This window comes from Crinia signifera, chromosome 8 (assembly GCF_055691185.1).
Source record: "Crinia signifera chromosome 8, ASM5569118v1, whole genome shotgun sequence".
Taxonomy (NCBI): Eukaryota; Metazoa; Chordata; class Amphibia; order Anura; family Myobatrachidae; genus Crinia; species Crinia signifera.
The window spans coordinates 70,172,254-70,189,211 of record NC_139224.1 but is presented as its reverse complement, the minus strand read 5'-3'; the positions used below and the strand labels follow the sequence as shown (position 1 = coordinate 70,189,211).

Genomic DNA, 16,958 nt, shown 5'->3' with positions numbered 1-16,958 from the left:
AGCTCTTTAAATTGGAAACTTTTTCTTTTTATTGACAATACAGAGATTTAGGAGAGGTCAAACAGACACAATAGCCATCACCTAAAGACTAACCACACTGTTTAGGCCCAATTCCAACTGCTTTTGGCAGCTAAACAGTGTTGAGCCTCTTTAGTAGTTTAATTTGAGACCACCTGCTAATATCATGTCCTGTAGGTCTTTTTACATTACCAACACATGATTTTTTTCAGTAAGCCAATACAGTTAGGAAACTTTTTTATTAACTTAACTTGTTATAGAAGTAGAAAAGGGAAAAAAAGTGCTTGCATCTCACCTACAGCCATACCACATTGGAAATGCCCAATCCCGTCTGATCTTGGAAGGTAAGCAGTGTTGGGCCTGGTTAGTACTTGGGTGGGAGACCACATGGGAACACCAGGTGCTGTAGATTTTTTCCCATTACTGGCAATTTGTTTTTATTTTCTAGCTATTTAAATTGGAAACTTTTTCTTTTTATTGCCAATACAGAGATTTGGGAGAGGTCAAACAGACACAATAGCCATCACCTAAAGACTTACCACACTGTTTAGGCCCAATTCCAACTGCTTTTGGCAGCTAAACAGTGTTGAGCCTCTTTAGTAGTTTAATTTGAGACCACCTGCTAATATCATGTCCTGTAGGTCTTTTTACATTACCAACACATGATTTTTTTCAGTAAGCCAATACCGTTAGGAAACTTTTTTATTAACTTACCTTGTTATAGAAGTAGAAGAGGGCAAAAAAGTGATTGCATCTCACCTACAGCCATACCACATTGGATACGCCCAATCCCGTCTGATCTTGGAAGCTAAGCAGTGTTGGGCCTGGTTAGTACTTGGGTGGGAGACCACATGGGAACACCAGGTGCTGTAGGTTTTTTCCCATTACTGGCAAATTGTTTTTATTCTCTAGCTCTTTAAATTTTAAACTTTTTCTTTTTATTGCCAATACAGAGATTTGGGAGAGGTCAAACCGACACAATAGCCATCACTTAAAGACTTACCACACTGTTTTGGCCCAATTCCAACTGGTTTTGGCAGCTAAACAGTGTTGAGCCTCTTTAGTAGTTTAATTTGAGACCACCTGCTAATATCATGTCCTGTAGGTCTTTTTACATTACCAACACATGATTTTTTTCAGTTAGGAAACTTTTTTATTAGCTTAACTGGTTATAGAAGTAGAAGAGGGTAAAAAAGTGCCTGTATCTCACCTACAGCCATACCACATTGGATACGCCCAATCTCGTCTGATCTTGGAAGCTAAGCAGTGTTGGGCCTGGTTAGTACTTGGGTGGGAGACCACATGGGAACACCAGGTGCTGTAGGTTTTTTCCCATTACTTGCAAATTGTTTTTATTCTCTATCTATTTAAATTGGAAACTTTTTCTTTTTATTGCCAATACAGAGATTTGGGAGAGGTCAAACAGACACAATAGCCATCACCTAAAGACTTACCACACTGTTTAGGCCCAATTCCAACTGCTTTTGGCAGCTAAACAGTGTTGAGCCTCTTTAGTAGTTTAATTTGAGACCACCTGCTAATATCATGTCCTGTAGGTCTTTTTACATTACCAACACATGATTTTTTTCAGTTAGGAAACTTTTTTATTAGCTTACCTGGTTATAGAAGTAGAAGAGGTCAAAAAAGTGCCTGAATCTCACCTACAGCCATACCACATTGGATACGCCCAATCTCGTCTGATCTTGGAAGCTAAGCAGTGTTGGGCCTTGTTAGTACTTGGGTGGGAGACCACATGGGAACACCAGGTGCTGTAGGTTTTTTCCCATTACTGGCAAATTGATTTTATTCTCTAGCTCTTTAAATTGGAAACTTTTTCTTTTTATTGCCAATACAGAGATTTGGGAGAGGTCAAACAGACACAATAGCCATCATTTAAAGACTTACCATACTGTTTTGGCCCAATTCCAACTGCTTTTGGCAGCTAAACAGTGTTGAGCCTCTTTAGTAGTTTAATTTGAGACCACCTGCTAATATCATGTCCTGTAGGTCTTTTTACATTACCAACACATGATTTTTTTTCAGTAAGCCAATACAGTTAGGAAACTTTTTTAGTAACTTACCTTGTTATAGAAGTAGAAGAGGGCAAAAAAGTGCTTGCATCTCACCTACAGCCATACCACATTGGATACGCCCAATCCCGTCTGATCTTGGAAGCTAAGCAGTGTTGGGCCTGGTTAGTACTTGGGTGGGAGACCACATGGGAACACCAGGTGCTGTAGGTTTTTTCCCATTACTGGCAAATTGTTTTTATTCTCTAGCTCTTTAAATTGGAAACTTTTTCTTTTTATTGCCAATACAGAGATTTGGGAGAGGTCAAACAGACACAATAGCCATCACTTAAAGACTTACCACACTGTTTTGGCCCAATTCCAACTGCTTTTGGCAGCTAAACAGTGTTGAGCCTCTTTAGTAGTTTAATTTGAGACCACCTGCTAATATCATGTCCTGTAGGTCTTTTTACATTACCAACACATGATTTTTTTCAGTTAGGAAACTTTTTTATTAGCTTACCTGGTTATAGAAGTAGAAGAGGGTAAAAAAGTGCCTGTATCTCACCTACAGCCATACCACATTGGATACGCCCAATCTCGTCTGATCTTGGAAGCTAAGCAGTGTTGGGCCTGGTTAGTACTTGGGTGGGAGACCACATGGGAACACCAGGTGCTGTAGGTTTTTTCCCATTACTTGCAAATTGTTTTTATTCTCTATCTATTTAAATTGGAAACTTTTTCTTTTTATTGCCAATACAGAGATTTGGGAGAGGTCAAACAGACACAATAGCCATCACCTAAAGACTTACCACACTGTTTAGGCCCAATTCCAACTGCTTTTGGCAGCTAAACAGTGTTGAGCCTCTTTAGTAGTTTAATTTGAGACCACCTGCTAATATCATGTCCTGTAGGTCTTTTTACATTACCAACACATGATTTTTTTCAGTTAGGAAACTTTTTTATTAGCTTACCTGGTTATAGAAGTAGAAGAGGTCAAAAAAGTGCCTGAATCTCACCTACAGCCATACCACATTGGATACGCCCAATCTCGTCTGATCTTGGAAGCTAAGCAGTGTTGGGCCTTGTTAGTACTTGGGTGGGAGACCACATGGGAACACCAGGTGCTGTAGGTTTTTTCCCATTACTGGCAAATTGTTTTTATTCTCTAGCTCTTTAAATTGGAAACTTTTTCTTTTTATTGCCAATACAGAGATTTGGGAGAGGTCAAACAGACACAATAGCCATCATTTAAAGACTTACCATACTGTTTTGGCCCAATTCCAACTGCTTTTGGCAGCTAAACAGTGTTGAGCCTCTTTAGTAGTTTAATTTGAGACCACCTGCTAATATCATGTCCTGTAGGTCTTTTTACATTACCAACACATGATTTTTTTTCAGTAAGCCAATACAGTTAGGAAACTTTTTTAGTAACTTACCTTGTTATAGAAGTAGAAGAGGGCAAAAAAGTGCTTGCATCTCACCTACAGCCATACCACATTGGATACGCCCAATCCCGTCTGATCTTGGAAGCTAAGCAGTGTTGGGCCTGGTTAGTACTTGGGTGGGAGACCACATGGGAACACCAGGTGCTGTAGGTTTTTTCCCATTACTGGCAAATTGTTTTTATTCTCTAGCTCTTTAAATTGGAAACTTTTTCTTTTTATTGCCAATACAGAGATTTGGGAGAGGTCAAACAGACACAATAGCCATCACTTAAAGACTTACCACACTGTTTTGGCCCAATTCCAACTGCTTTTGGCAGCTAAACAGTGTTTAGCCTCTTTAGTAATTTAATTTGAGACCACCTGCTAATATCATGTCCTGTAGGTCTTTTTACATTACCAACACATGATTTTTTTCAGTTAGGAAACTTTTTTATTTGCTTACCTGGTTATAGAAGTAGAAGAGGGCAAAAAAGTGCCTGTAACTCACCTACAGCCATACCACATTGGATACGCCAAATCTCGTCTGAACTTGGAAGCTAAGCAGTGTTGGGCCTGGTTAGTACTTGGGTGGGAGACCACATGGGAACACCAGGTGCCTTAGGTTTTTTCCCATTACTGGCAAATTGTTTTTATTTTCTAGCTATTTAAATTGGAAACTTTTTTATTTTTATTGCCAATACAGAGATTTGGGAGAGGTCAAACAGACACAATAGCCATCACCTAAAGACTTACCACACTGTTTAGGCCCAATTCCAACTGCTTTTGGCAGCTAAACAGTGTTGAGCCTCTTTAGTAGTTTAATTTGAGACCACCTGCTAATATCATGTCCTGTAGGTCTTTTTACATTACCAACACATGATTTTTTTCAGTAAGCCAATACAGTTAGGAAACTTTTTTATTAGCTTACCTGGTTATAGAAGTAGAAGAGGGCAAAAAAGTGCATGCATCTCACCTACAGCCATATCACATTGTATACGCCCAATCTTGTCTGATCTTGGAAGCTAAGCAGTGTTGGGCCTGGTTAGTACTTAGGTGGGAGACCACATGGAAACACCTGGTGCTGTAGGTTTTTTCCCATTACTGGCAAATTGTTTTTATTCTCTAGCTATTTAAATTGGAAACTTTTTCTTTTTATTGCCAATACAGAGATTTAGGAGAGGTCAAACAGACACAATAGCCATCACCTAAAGACTTACCACACTGTTTAGGCCCAATTCCAACTGCTTTTGGCAGCTAAACAGTGTTGAGCCTCTTTAGTAGTTTAATTTGAGACCACCTGCTAATATCATGTCCTGTAGTTCTATTTACATTACCAACACATGATTTTTTTCAGTAAGCCAATACAGTTAGGAAACTTTTTTAGTAACTTACCTTGTTATAGAAGTAGAAGAGGGCAAAAAAGTGCTTGCATCTCACCCAGGGGCGGATTGGCCATTGTATCTACCGGGAACTTTCCCGGGAGGCCGACACTACAGAGAGGCCGCCGCTGCTGAAAGGTGCGCATGCGCACACTCACAGTCACGAATTTAGAGTGACAGCCTGGGACTGAGACCGGGGCTGCTCAGCCGCTCTGCGGCAGGAGGCTTCGCCCACGGTGTGGGCCGACATCCTCATTGGTGGGTGGCTGCCGTCCGTCATAGATAGTGGCCCGCCTCTCCCCCCCCGCCCGATATATCGAATGCTGTTTCCGATGGCCGTGAGTAACAGAGCAGTAAGCTGCTGCAGCTGCATTGAGCTGCAGATACAGCCACTGACAGGCAGGGGGAGCACCTCTTAGACTGAGGACGGAGAGGGGAGAGAGACGAAGAGCAGCAGCGCTGTGGCCGGGCTGCAGCATTCGGAAAGAATAATGTAAGTCACACTGTGGGCTTTGGGGATGCCAACACTGGTTGGCAACCCTGTTAGGGAATGATGAAAGTACACTGGTGGTGGGGGCCGCCGGGGGTGGGGGGGGGGGTGGGCAGGGAGGGAGGGGAGAGAGATTCTGTGTATATGTGCCATGCCTGCATATGGGAGGAAGGGGGGTCTGTGACTGCCTGCTGTCAGCATTAGGGCAGACAGACTCACTGTGACAACTCAGATCCCCCTCCAGCTCAGCCCCCCCATAGGCAGACATGTGACATATTCAGGACCCCCCCCCCCCCCCATAGGCATATCAGACATAAAATGTCTGCCTATGGGGTGGGGGGAGAATGAGCTGTGCTGTGCTGTGCTGTTGGGATGTGACATGTCTGTCTATAGGGGCTGTGCTGGAGGGGTATGTGACATGTCTGCCTATGGGGTGGGGGCTGTGCTGGAGGGCCTGTGGCATGTGAATATGTGAGTCTGCATATTTGTGGGGGGCTGTGCTGGAGGGGGATCTGATTATGTGACATGTCTGCCTATGGGGGTGGGGATGTACTCAGTCCCGGCAACAGGCACGGTCCAAGGGTACAGCTGACCCAGGCCCCTGCGTCCTCAGGGGCCCCAAAGCATGGCTGCGGCGATGATGCACTCAGCCGCCTACACAGCACCCTACTCAGCCGACCGCCCACTCAACCCTCCTGCCGTGCAAGTTCCTTCACCCACAACCCAGCCACACTGTGTGCATTACATGTATAGGCGTCATTACTACTGCGGGCATTATGTGTATAAGTAGTGTTACTACTGCGGGCGTTATGTGTATAAGTATCGTTACTACTGTGGGCATTATGTGTATAAGTATCATTACTACTGCGGGCGTTATGTGTATAAGTATCGTTACTAATGCGGGCGTTATGTGTATAAATATTGTTACTACTGCTGGCGTTATGTGTATAAGTATCGTTACTACTGTGGGCGTTATGTTTACAAGCGTCGTTACTACTGTGGGAATTATGTGTATAAGTATCGTTACTACTGTGGGCATTACGTGTATAAGTATTGTTACTACTGTGGGCGTTATGTGTATAAGTATCGTTACTACTGCGGGTGTAATGTGTATAAGCGTGGTTACTACTGTGGGCATTATGTGTACAAGTATCGTTACTATTGCGGGCATTATGTGTATAAGTATCGTTACTACTGCGGGTGTTATGTGTATAAGTATCGTTACTACTGTGGGCGCTATGTGTATAAGTATCGTTACTACTGCTGGCTTTATGTGTATAAGCATTGTTACTACTGCTGGCGTTATGTGTATAAGCGTAGTTTCTACTGTGGGCATTATGTGTATAAGTATCGTTACTACTGCGGGTGTTATGTTTATAAGCGTTGTTACTACTGTGTGCGTTACGTGTATAAGTATATGCCCAAATGTTATTTCATATTATTTATTGTTACACAATAAATTGTATATTGGACATTTATTCTGCTCAATATTTTTTTTCATTGGTCTGTAACCCCTTTTAAAATCCTGTTTGCCACTGCCTATACCTTGTTAGTAAGCAGAGCTGCAGCAGTACACAGCATCAGTGTCTGCTCTGATGCACTGCAGAACTAAATTAATGATAATAAATAAGTGTGCTGTACGTCCCAATATTTTTATTTCATTTATTTACCATTTTTTAAATACGTTCTTGGAAGTGGCATATTCAATAATATGGGACGAGGAACTTTTGGCACTCAAGCTGTTGTTGAAATACACTTAACAACATGTCAGTTTTGCTATTAAAACTGTTGCAAGGCATGCTGGAATGTGTAGTTCAACAACAGCTGGAGTGCCAAAGGGTTCCTCACTCATACTGTATATTCCAAAATGTTTTCCTTTGATAGGGCCTGGGCCAATTATCATTACTGTGGGTGTTAGAGTCAGAGGAGAGTGCAAAATACCTATATGCCCTATATATCCTGTCTCTGCAGATGGGGGCCCCTTCAAAACCTTGCTATGGGGCCCGAAAAAAGTTCTGGTTACGGCCTTGAGCTGCCCCTTTCAAAAATGTCTGCTGGTCATAGAGGAGGGCTGCAGCGTATGGCGAGCCGCAGCAACTTCTACTCCCATGTGCCTTTGTGGAGTCAGTCTGTCTTCAGGCACTGAGCAACAGCCACCACCCTCCTATATCCAGTCTCCACCGCAGAACACCAAGCTCAGACCCCAGAGCTGTAATCCCCCTGGGCAACAAGCATGTAACACCTTCCCCCCCCCCATGGCAAGGAGTATAAATCCCCTGACATCTATCATGTAATCCCCTGGGAATGAGGATGTATATCCTGGCAACAAGCATGCAACCCCTGACATTGCATATGTAGCCCCTAATATTGGGCATGTAGGTAAGTGGCCCTTATGTGGCATAATATGTGATGAGCATTACAGTGTATGGTATAATGTGTAATGGGCATTATGGCATGTTGTATCGTATGTAAGGGGCATTTTTGTGTGTGGTATAATGTGTAATAGCATTACAGTGTGCGGTGTAATGTGTAATGGGAATCATGGTGTGTGAATGTGTAATGAGCATTACAGTGTGTGAATGTATAATGGGCACTAGTGTGTAATGGGCTTTAAATTTGAAGTAAACAAAACAAGCCACAATGTGTTTTTTTTGTGTGTGTTTGGGGGCCCAAACCATATTTTTGAACCTGGGCCCACAACTCGCTTGTTCCACCTCTGTTTGGACCAGTGCAGTGGATAGCGCTGCTGCATGCGGCGTGGACGGCTGCTGATCGGCAATGGCCGGGGACTCATTTTTATTTTATTTTATATAACATACATGGCCTGGAGAGGAGGCAGGACAGTAGCCGCTTGGAGAGAGGCCGCATCCAGTAGCAGGCAGGGCACTGTTCGCCGGGGAGTGCACTGGGAGGAGGCAGGGCAGCGGACTCTGGAGTGACAGTCTCACTCTGAGTCTGTGATTGTATGTGTGTTGGGACGTCATGACGTCACCGCGCACATTACAAGAGGCGCAAACTGTGCTGGGGCAGGGTGGGAGGATCAGAACGGAAGAAGCCTGTGTTGGAGTCCTCAGTTGTGGCTCCTGCTCCCCTGAGTCCGCTCACAGCAGCAGAAGACTGCTCTCAGCAGTCCAATGGCTGTGGCGTCAACTAACTGTGCACTAGCATGAGGGAGGGATGGGATCAATAGGAACAGTGTATGCATGCATGTATGTATGTATGAGAGTTGCGGTGTTGTATGTAAGACAGCGGTTTATGTATGAGATTGGTGTGTGTATGTATTAGAACGGTGTATGTATGTATGAGAGTAGCGGTGTTGTATGTAAGACAGAGGTTTATGTATGAGATTGGTGTGTGTATGAGAGTGGCGGTGTATGTATGTATGTATGTATGAGAGTGGTGGTGTAAGTATGTATGTATGTATGAGAGTGGCGGTGTATGTATGTATGAGAGTGGCGGTGTATGTATGTATGGTCAAGAGTGGCGGAGTATGTATGAGAGCGATGTATGTTTTAATACAGGATTACGGTTGAAAAAAAGTCTGCAGTAAGTTGCTTTGTGGACTAGCATGAAAATCATCGGTAACACTAACAACGGTTCTTGTACGGCACTAGCCATAGTGCCGTAGTGTAGTTGTTAGTTGGGGGGGTCTGGGGGCCTGGCACCAGCAAGCCTGGCAGGCCATTGTTGCATGTGGTATGCTATGTAATGGGCATGTGACGTGTCATAGGCATTATGGTGTGATTTTTTTGGGGAGCTCCTGCGGCGCGCACTATCCCAGTTGTCCCTGCTTTACAAAAATGAGTAAAGTCCTGACATGATGTGTAATGTGCATTACGGGGTGTGGCATTCGTTTTGCCTGTCAACAATTTATCTAAGTATAGTGATGTAATAATCCCGCCTGATGTAATGTTGGCTCCACCCCTTATTGATTTGTTGCCGCCCACATGAGGCCACTTTCAGAAATTTTCCAGGGCCACTTTTAGTTCCCAATCCGCCCCTGATCTCACCTACAGCCATACCACATTGGATACGCCCAATCCCGTCTGATCTTGGAAGCTAAGCAGTGTTGGGCCTGGTTAGTACTTGGGTGGGAGACCACATGGGAACACCAGGTGCTGTAGGTTTTTTCCCATTACTGGCAAATTGTTTTTATTCTCTAGCTCTTTAAATTGGAAACTTTTTCTTTTTATTGCCAATACAGAGATTTGGGAGAGGTCAAACAGACACAATAGCCATCACTTAAAGACTTACCACACTGTTTTGGCCCAATTCCAACTGCTTTTGGCAGCTAAACAGTGTTTAGCCTCTTTAGTAATTTAATTTGAGACCACCTGCTAATATCATGTCCTGTAGGTCTTTTTACATTACCAACACATGATTTTTTTCAGTTAGGAAACTTTTTTATTTGCTTACCTGGTTATAGAAGTAGAAGAGGGCAAAAAAGTGCCTGTAACTCACCTACAGCCATACCACATTGGATACGCCAAATCTCGTCTGAACTTGGAAGCTAAGCAGTGTTGGGCCTGGTTAGTACTTGGGTGGGAGACCACATGGGAACACCAGGTGCCTTAGGTTTTTTCCCATTACTGGCAAATTGTTTTTATTTTCTTGCTATTTAAATTGGAAACTTTTTTCTTTTTATTGCCAATACAGAGATTTGGGAGAGGTCAAACAGACACAATAGCCATCACCTAAAGACTTACCACACTGTTTAGGCCCAATTCCAACTGCTTTTGGCAGCTAAACAGTGTTGAGCCTCTTTAGTAGTTTAATTTGAGACCACCTGCTAATATCATGTCCTGTAGGTCCTTTTACATTACCAACACATGATTTTTTTCAGTAAGCCAATACAGTTAGGAAACTTTTTTATTAGCTTACCTGGTTATAGAAGTAGAAGAGGGCAAAAAAGTGCATATATCTCACCTACAGCCATATCACATTGGATACGCCCAATCTTGTCTGATCTTGGAAGCTAAGCAGTGTTGGGCCTGGTTAGTACTTGGGTGGGAGACCACATGGGAACACCAGGTGCTGTAGGTTTTTTTCCATTACTGGCAAATTGTTTTTATTCTCTAGCTATTTAAATTGGAAACTTTTTCTTTTTATTGCCAATACAGAGATTTAGGAGAGGTCAAACAGACACAATAGCCATCACCTAAAGACTTACCACACTGTTTAGGCCCAATTCCAACTGCTTTTGGCAGCTAAACAGTGTTGAGCCTCTTTAGTAGTTTAATTTGAGACCACCTGCTAATATCATGTCCTGTAGTTCTATTTACATTACCAACACATGATTTTTTTCAGTAAGCCAATACAGTTAGGAAACTTTTTTATTAGCTTACCTGGTTATAGAAGTAGAAGAGGGCAAAAAAGTGCCTGTATTTCACCTACAGCCATACCACATTGGATACGCCTGATCTTGGAAGCTAAGCAGTGTTGGGCCTGGTTAGTACTTGGGTGGGAGACCACATGGGAACACCAGGTGCTGTAGGTTTTTTCCCATTACTGGCAAATTGTTTTTATTTTCTAGCTATTTAAATTGGAAACTTTTTCTTTTTATTGCCAATACAGAGATTTGGGAGAGGTCAAACAGACACAATAGCCATCACCTAAAGTCTTACCACACTAGACGCAATTCCAACTGCTTTTGGCAGCTAAACAGTGTTGAGCCTCTTTAGTAGTTTAATTTGAGACCACCTGCTAATATCATGTCCTGTAGGTCTTTTTACATTACCAACACATGATTTTTTTCAGTAAGATAATACAGTTAGAAAACTTTTTTATCAACTTAACTTGTTATAGAAGTAGAAGAGGGCAAAAAAGTGCTTGCATCTCACCTACAGCCATACCACATTGGATACACCCAATCCCGTCTGATCTTGGAAGCTAAGCAGTGTTGGGCCTGGTTAGTACTTGGGTGGGAGACCACATGGGAACACCAGGTGCTGTAGGTTTTTTTCCATTACTGGCAAATTGTTTTTATTCTCTAGCTATTTAAATTGGAAACTTTATCTTTTTATTGCCAATACAGAGATTTGGGAGAGGTCAAACAGACACAATAGCCATCACCTAAAGACTTACCACACTGTTTAGGCCCAATTCCAACTGCTTTTGGCAGCTAAACAGTGTTGAGCCTCTTTAGTAGTTTAATTTGAGACCACCTGCTAATATCATGTCCTGTAGGTCTTTTTACATTACCAACACATGATTTTTTTCAGTAAGCCAATACAGTTAGGAAACTTTTTTATTAGCTTACCTGGTTATAGAAGTAGAAGAGGGCAAAAAAGTGCATGGATCTCACCTACAGCCATATCACATTGTATACGCCCAATCTTGTCTGATCTTGGAAGCTAAGCAGTGTTGGGCCTGGTTAGTACTTGGGTGGGAGACCACATGGGAACACCAGGTGCTGTAGGTTTTTTCCCATTACTGGCAAATTGTTTTTATTCTCTAGCTATTTAAATTGGAAACTTTTTCTTTTTATTGCCAATACAGAGATTTAGGAGGGTACTTGTGAGTTATCCGGGCGTCCGATTTTAAAATTGTATGCCTTAAGTTAAGGCATACAATCAGATGCGATACGATATCGCATCGCATCGCATCGCATGCGACCATCGGATGCGATGACCCGATTTTTCCATAGGAATCAATGTTAAAATGGACTGAGTCCATTTTAACATAGAATTCAATGGGAAAAAGGGGTCCTTTTCATACCCCTACTATCCAAGTGGGCATGGAGTTGGATATAAACCTGTGGCGAGCGTAGCGAGCCACCGAGCCCGAAGCGTGGCGAGCGAAGCGAGCCCCGCGAGGGGACGGTATTCCGTGTCCCCTCGCGGGGCTCGCTACGCTCGCCACGCTTCGGGCTCGGTGGCTCGCTACGCTCGCCACAGGTTTATATCCAACTCCATGCCCACTTGGATAGTAGGGGTATGAAAAGGACCCCTTTTTCCCATTGAATTCCATGTTAAAATGGACTCAGTCCATTTTAACATTGATTCCTATGGAAAAATCGGGTCATCGCATCGCATCGCATCGCATCCGATGGTCGCATGCGATGCGATGCGATGTCCCGATCCGACCCGATTTTAAAATCGGACGCCCGGATAACTCACAAGTACCTTTAGGAGAGGTCAAACAGACACAATAGCCATCACCTAAAGACTTACCACACTGTTTAGGCCCAATTCCAACTGCTTTTGGCAGCTAAACAGTGTTGAGCCTCTTTAGTAGTTTAATTTGAGACCACCTGCTAATATCATGTCCTGTAGGTCTTTTTACATTACCAACACATGATTTTTTTCAGTAAGCCAATACAGTCAGGAAACTTTTTTATTAACTTACCTTGTTATAGAAGTAGAAGAGGGCAAAAAAGTGCTTGCATCTCACCTACAGCCATTCCAAATTGGATACGCCCAATCCCGTCTGATCTTGGAAGCTAAGCAGTGTTGGGCCTGGTTAGTACTTGGGTGGGAGACCACATGGGAACACCAGGTGCTGTAGGTTTTTTCCCATTACTGGCAAATTGTTTTTATTCTCTAGCTCTTTAAATTGGAAACTTTTTCTTTTTATTGACAATACAGAGATTTAGTAGAGGTCAAACAGACACAATAGCCATCACCTAAAGACTAACCACACTGTTTAGGCCCAATTCCAACTGCTTTTGGCAGCTAAACAGTGTTGAGCCTCTTTAGTAGTTTAATTTGAGACCACCTGCTAATATCATGTCCTGTAGGTCTTTTTACATTACCAACACATGATTTTTTTCAGTAAGCCAATACAGTTAGGAAACTTTTTTATTAACTTAACTTGTTATAGAAGTAGAAAAGGGAAAAAAAGTGCTTGCATCTCACCTACAGCCATACCACATTGGAAATGCCCAATCCCGTCTGATCTTGGAAGGTAAGCAGTGTTGGGCCTGGTTAGTACTTGGGTGGGAGACCACATGGGAACACCAGGTGCTGTAGATTTTTTCCCATTACTGGCAAATTGTTTTTATTTTCTAGCTATTTAAATTGGAAACTTTTTCTTTTTATTGCCAATACAGAGATTTGGGAGAGGTCAAACAGACACAATAGCCATCACCTAAAGACTTACCACACTGTTTAGGCCCAATTCCAACTGCTTTTGGCAGCTAAACAGTGTTGAGCCTCTTTAGTAGTTTAATTTGAGACCACCTGCTAATATCATGTCCTGTAGGTCTTTTTACATTACCAACACATGATTTTTTTCAGTAAGCCAATACAGTAAGGAAACTTTTTTATTAACTTACCTTGTTATAGAAGTAGAAGTGGGCAAAAAAGTGCTTGCATCTCACCTACAGCCATTCCAAATTGGATACGCCCAATCCCGTCTGATCTTGGAAGCTAAGCAGTGTTGGGCCTGGTTAGTACTTGGGTGGGAGACCACATGGGAACACCAGGTGCTGTAGGTTTTTTCCCATTACTGGCAAATTGTTTTTATTCTCTAGCTCTTTAAATTGGAAACTTTTTCTTTTTATTGACAATACAGAGATTTAGGAGAGGTCAAACAGACACAATAGCCATCACCTAAAGACTAACCACACTGTTTAGGCCCAATTCCAACTGCTTTTGGCAGCTAAACAGTGTTGAGCCTCTTTAGTAGTTTAATTTGAGACCACCTGCTAATATCATGTCCTGTAGGTCTTTTTACATTACCAACACATGATTTTTTTCAGTAAGCCAATACAGTTAGGAAACTTTTTTATTAACTTAACTTGTTATAGAAGTAGAAAAGGGAAAAAAAGTGCTTGCATCTCACCTACAGCCATACCACATTGGAAATGCCCAATCCCGTCTGATCTTGGAAGGTAAGCAGTGTTGGGCCTGGTTAGTACTTGGGTGGGAGACCACATGGGAACACCAGGTGCTGTAGATTTTTTCCCATTACTGGCAAATTGTTTTTATTTTCTAGCTATTTAAATTGGAAACTTTTTCTTTTTATTGCCAATACAGAGATTTGGGAGAGGTCAAACAGACACAATAGCCATCACCTAAAGACTTACCACACTGTTTAGACGCAATTCCAACTGCTTTTGGCAGCTAAACAGTGTTGAGCCTCTTTAGTAGTTTAATTTGAGACCACCTGCTAATATCATGTCCTGTAGGTCTTTTTACATTACCAACACATGATTTTTTTCAGTAAGCCAATACCGTTAGGAAACTTTTTTATTAACTTACCTTGTTATAGAAGTAGAAGAGGGCAAAAAAGTGATTGCATCTCACCTACAGCCATACCACATTGGATACGCCCAATCCCGTCTGATCTTGGAAGCTAAGCAGTGTTGGGCCTGGTTAGTACTTGGGTGGGAGACCACATGGGAACACCAGGTGCTGTAGGTTTTTTCCCATTACTGGCAAATTGTTTTTATTCTCTAGCTCTTTAAATTTTAAACTTTTTCTTTTTATTGCCAATACAGAGATTTGGGAGAGGTCAAACCGACACAATAGCCATCACTTAAAGACTTACCACACTGTTTTGGCCCAATTCCAACTGGTTTTGGCAGCTAAACAGTGTTGAGCCTCTTTAGTAGTTTAATTTGAGACCACCTGCTAATATCATGTCCTGTAGGTCTTTTTACATTACCAACACATGATTTTTTTCAGTTAGGAAACTTTTTTATTAGCTTACCTGGTTATAGAAGTAGAAGAGGGTAAAAAAGTGCCTGTATCTCACCTACAGCCATACCACATTGGATACGCCCAATCTCGTCTGATCTTGGAAGCTAAGCAGTGTTGGGCCTGGTTAGTACTTGGGTGGGAGACCACATGGGAACACCAGGTGCTGTAGGTTTTTTCCCATTACTTGCAAATTGTTTTTATTCTCTATCTATTTAAATTGGAAACTTTTTCTTTTTATTGCCAATACAGAGATTTGGGAGAGGTCAAACAGACACAATAGCCATCACCTAAAGACTTACCACACTGTTTAGGCCCAATTCCAACTGCTTTTGGCAGCTAAACAGTGTTGAGCCTCTTTAGTAGTTTAATTTGAGACCACCTGCTAATATCATGTCCTGTAGGTCTTTTTACATTACCAACACATGATTTTTTTCAGTTAGGAAACTTTTTTATTAGCTTACCTGGTTATAGAAGTAGAAGAGGTCAAAAAAGTGCCTGAATCTCACCTACAGCCATACCACATTGGATACGCCCAATCTCGTCTGATCTTGGAAGCTAAGCAGTGTTGGGCCTTGTTAGTACTTGGGTGGGAGACCACATGGGAACACCAGGTGCTGTAGGTTTTTTCCCATTACTGGCAAATTGTTTTTATTCTCTAGCTCTTTAAATTGGAAACTTTTTCTTTTTATTGCCAATACAGAGATTTGGGAGAGGTCAAACAGACACAATAGCCATCATTTAAAGACTTACCATACTGTTTTGGCCCAATTCCAACTGCTTTTGGCAGCTAAACAGTGTTGAGCCTCTTTAGTAGTTTAATTTGAGACCACCTGCTAATATCATGTCCTGTAGGTCTTTTTACATTACCAACACATGATTTTTTTTCAGTAAGCCAATACAGTTAGGAAACTTTTTTAGTAACTTACCTTGTTATAGAAGTAGAAGAGGGCAAAAAAGTGCTTGCATCTCACCTACAGCCATACCACATTGGATACGCCCAATCCCATCTGATCTTGGAAGCTAAGCAGTGTTGGGCCTGGTTAGTACTTGGGTGGGAGACCACATGGGAACACCAGGTGCTGTAGGTTTTTTCCCATTACTGGCAAATTGTTTTTATTCTCTAGCTCTTTAAATTGGAAACTTTTTCTTTTTATTGCCAATACAGAGATTTGGGAGAGGTCAAACAGACACAATAGCCATCACTTAAAGACTTACCACACTGTTTTGGCCCAATTCCAACTGCTTTTGGCAGCTAAACAGTGTTGAGCCTCTTTAGTAGTTTAATTTGAGACCACCTGCTAATATCATGTCCTGTAGGTCTTTTTACATTACCAACACATGATTTTTTTCAGTTAGGAAACTTTTTTATTAGCTTACCTGGTTATAGAAGTAGAAGAGGGTAAAAAAGTGCCTGTATCTCACCTACAGCCATACCACATTGGATACGTCCAATCTCGTCTGATCTTGGAAGCTAAGCAGTGTTGGGCCTGGTTAGTACTTGGGTGGAAGACCACATGGGAACACCAGGTGCTGTAGGTTTTTTCCCATTACTTGCAAATTGTTTTTATTCTCTATCTATTTAAATTGGAAACTTTTTCTTTTTATTGCCAATACAGAGATTTGGGAGAGGTCAAACAGACACAATAGCCATCACCTAAAGACTTACCACACTGTTTAGGCCCAATTCCAACTGCTTTTGGCAGCTCAACAGTGTTGAGCCTCTTTAGTAGTTTAATTTGAGACCACCTGCTAATATCATGTCCTGTAGGTCTTTTTACATTACCAACACATGATTTTTTTCAGTTAGGAAACTTTTTTATTAGCTTACCTGGTTATAGAAGTAGAAGAGGTCAAAAAAGTGCCTGAATCTCACCTACAGCCATACCACATTGGATACGCCCAATCTCGTCTGATCTTGGAAGCTAAGCAGTGTTGGGCCTTGTTAGTACTTGGGTGGGAGACCACATAGGAACACCAGGTGCTGTAGGTTT

General features: G+C 42.1%; 25 non-coding genes and 1 pseudogene across 25 annotated transcripts; all 26 read left to right on the top strand.

Annotated features, from left to right (window-relative positions):
• Nucleotides 1–311: 311 nt before the first annotated feature.
• Nucleotides 312–430, top strand: LOC146032156 (5S ribosomal RNA). The gene has a single exon (XR_014457599.1). It is a non-coding gene; the product is annotated as a 5S ribosomal RNA (ribosomal RNA).
• Nucleotides 431–775: 345 nt separating this feature from the next.
• LOC146035001 (5S ribosomal RNA) lies at nt 776–894 on the top strand. Its single transcript, XR_014460405.1, has one exon. It is a non-coding gene; the product is annotated as a 5S ribosomal RNA (ribosomal RNA).
• A 332-nt stretch (nt 895–1,226) lies between these two features.
• LOC146029589 (5S ribosomal RNA) lies at nt 1,227–1,345 on the top strand. Its single transcript, XR_014455367.1, has one exon. It is a non-coding gene; the product is annotated as a 5S ribosomal RNA (ribosomal RNA).
• Nucleotides 1,346–1,677: 332 nt separating this feature from the next.
• LOC146032700 (5S ribosomal RNA) lies at nt 1,678–1,796 on the top strand. The gene has a single exon (XR_014458122.1). It is a non-coding gene; the product is annotated as a 5S ribosomal RNA (ribosomal RNA).
• A 346-nt stretch (nt 1,797–2,142) lies between these two features.
• Nucleotides 2,143–2,261, top strand: LOC146034879 (5S ribosomal RNA). The gene has a single exon (XR_014460282.1). It is a non-coding gene; the product is annotated as a 5S ribosomal RNA (ribosomal RNA).
• A 332-nt stretch (nt 2,262–2,593) lies between these two features.
• On the top strand, nt 2,594–2,712 carry LOC146029577 (5S ribosomal RNA). Its single transcript, XR_014455365.1, has one exon. It is a non-coding gene; the product is annotated as a 5S ribosomal RNA (ribosomal RNA).
• Nucleotides 2,713–3,044: 332 nt separating this feature from the next.
• Nucleotides 3,045–3,163, top strand: LOC146032698 (5S ribosomal RNA). The gene has a single exon (XR_014458121.1). It is a non-coding gene; the product is annotated as a 5S ribosomal RNA (ribosomal RNA).
• Nucleotides 3,164–3,509: 346 nt separating this feature from the next.
• LOC146034757 (5S ribosomal RNA) lies at nt 3,510–3,628 on the top strand. The gene has a single exon (XR_014460160.1). It is a non-coding gene; the product is annotated as a 5S ribosomal RNA (ribosomal RNA).
• A 332-nt stretch (nt 3,629–3,960) lies between these two features.
• On the top strand, nt 3,961–4,079 carry LOC146035156 (5S ribosomal RNA). Its single transcript, XR_014460560.1, has one exon. It is a non-coding gene; the product is annotated as a 5S ribosomal RNA (ribosomal RNA).
• Nucleotides 4,080–4,425: 346 nt separating this feature from the next.
• LOC146027601 (5S ribosomal RNA) lies at nt 4,426–4,544 on the top strand. The gene has a single exon (XR_014454994.1). It is a non-coding gene; the product is annotated as a 5S ribosomal RNA (ribosomal RNA).
• A 4,787-nt stretch (nt 4,545–9,331) lies between these two features.
• Nucleotides 9,332–9,450, top strand: LOC146034635 (5S ribosomal RNA). Its single transcript, XR_014460039.1, has one exon. It is a non-coding gene; the product is annotated as a 5S ribosomal RNA (ribosomal RNA).
• A 332-nt stretch (nt 9,451–9,782) lies between these two features.
• LOC146035155 (5S ribosomal RNA) lies at nt 9,783–9,901 on the top strand. Its single transcript, XR_014460559.1, has one exon. It is a non-coding gene; the product is annotated as a 5S ribosomal RNA (ribosomal RNA).
• Nucleotides 9,902–10,247: 346 nt separating this feature from the next.
• LOC146033294 (5S ribosomal RNA) lies at nt 10,248–10,366 on the top strand. The gene has a single exon (XR_014458704.1). It is a non-coding gene; the product is annotated as a 5S ribosomal RNA (ribosomal RNA).
• A 345-nt stretch (nt 10,367–10,711) lies between these two features.
• Nucleotides 10,712–10,820, top strand: LOC146028738 (5S ribosomal RNA; annotated as a pseudogene).
• A 341-nt stretch (nt 10,821–11,161) lies between these two features.
• LOC146032150 (5S ribosomal RNA) lies at nt 11,162–11,280 on the top strand. The gene has a single exon (XR_014457594.1). It is a non-coding gene; the product is annotated as a 5S ribosomal RNA (ribosomal RNA).
• Nucleotides 11,281–11,625: 345 nt separating this feature from the next.
• LOC146033702 (5S ribosomal RNA) lies at nt 11,626–11,744 on the top strand. Its single transcript, XR_014459111.1, has one exon. It is a non-coding gene; the product is annotated as a 5S ribosomal RNA (ribosomal RNA).
• Nucleotides 11,745–12,713: 969 nt separating this feature from the next.
• LOC146032305 (5S ribosomal RNA) lies at nt 12,714–12,832 on the top strand. Its single transcript, XR_014457746.1, has one exon. It is a non-coding gene; the product is annotated as a 5S ribosomal RNA (ribosomal RNA).
• A 345-nt stretch (nt 12,833–13,177) lies between these two features.
• LOC146032155 (5S ribosomal RNA) lies at nt 13,178–13,296 on the top strand. The gene has a single exon (XR_014457598.1). It is a non-coding gene; the product is annotated as a 5S ribosomal RNA (ribosomal RNA).
• Nucleotides 13,297–13,641: 345 nt separating this feature from the next.
• On the top strand, nt 13,642–13,760 carry LOC146032304 (5S ribosomal RNA). Its single transcript, XR_014457745.1, has one exon. It is a non-coding gene; the product is annotated as a 5S ribosomal RNA (ribosomal RNA).
• Nucleotides 13,761–14,105: 345 nt separating this feature from the next.
• On the top strand, nt 14,106–14,224 carry LOC146032154 (5S ribosomal RNA). Its single transcript, XR_014457597.1, has one exon. It is a non-coding gene; the product is annotated as a 5S ribosomal RNA (ribosomal RNA).
• A 345-nt stretch (nt 14,225–14,569) lies between these two features.
• LOC146034512 (5S ribosomal RNA) lies at nt 14,570–14,688 on the top strand. The gene has a single exon (XR_014459916.1). It is a non-coding gene; the product is annotated as a 5S ribosomal RNA (ribosomal RNA).
• Nucleotides 14,689–15,020: 332 nt separating this feature from the next.
• Nucleotides 15,021–15,139, top strand: LOC146029565 (5S ribosomal RNA). Its single transcript, XR_014455364.1, has one exon. It is a non-coding gene; the product is annotated as a 5S ribosomal RNA (ribosomal RNA).
• Nucleotides 15,140–15,471: 332 nt separating this feature from the next.
• Nucleotides 15,472–15,590, top strand: LOC146032697 (5S ribosomal RNA). Its single transcript, XR_014458120.1, has one exon. It is a non-coding gene; the product is annotated as a 5S ribosomal RNA (ribosomal RNA).
• Nucleotides 15,591–15,936: 346 nt separating this feature from the next.
• On the top strand, nt 15,937–16,055 carry LOC146027922 (5S ribosomal RNA). The gene has a single exon (XR_014455164.1). It is a non-coding gene; the product is annotated as a 5S ribosomal RNA (ribosomal RNA).
• A 332-nt stretch (nt 16,056–16,387) lies between these two features.
• LOC146033101 (5S ribosomal RNA) lies at nt 16,388–16,506 on the top strand. Its single transcript, XR_014458511.1, has one exon. It is a non-coding gene; the product is annotated as a 5S ribosomal RNA (ribosomal RNA).
• Nucleotides 16,507–16,838: 332 nt separating this feature from the next.
• On the top strand, nt 16,839–16,957 carry LOC146033759 (5S ribosomal RNA). The gene has a single exon (XR_014459168.1). It is a non-coding gene; the product is annotated as a 5S ribosomal RNA (ribosomal RNA).
• Nucleotide 16,958: the final 1 nt, after the last annotated feature.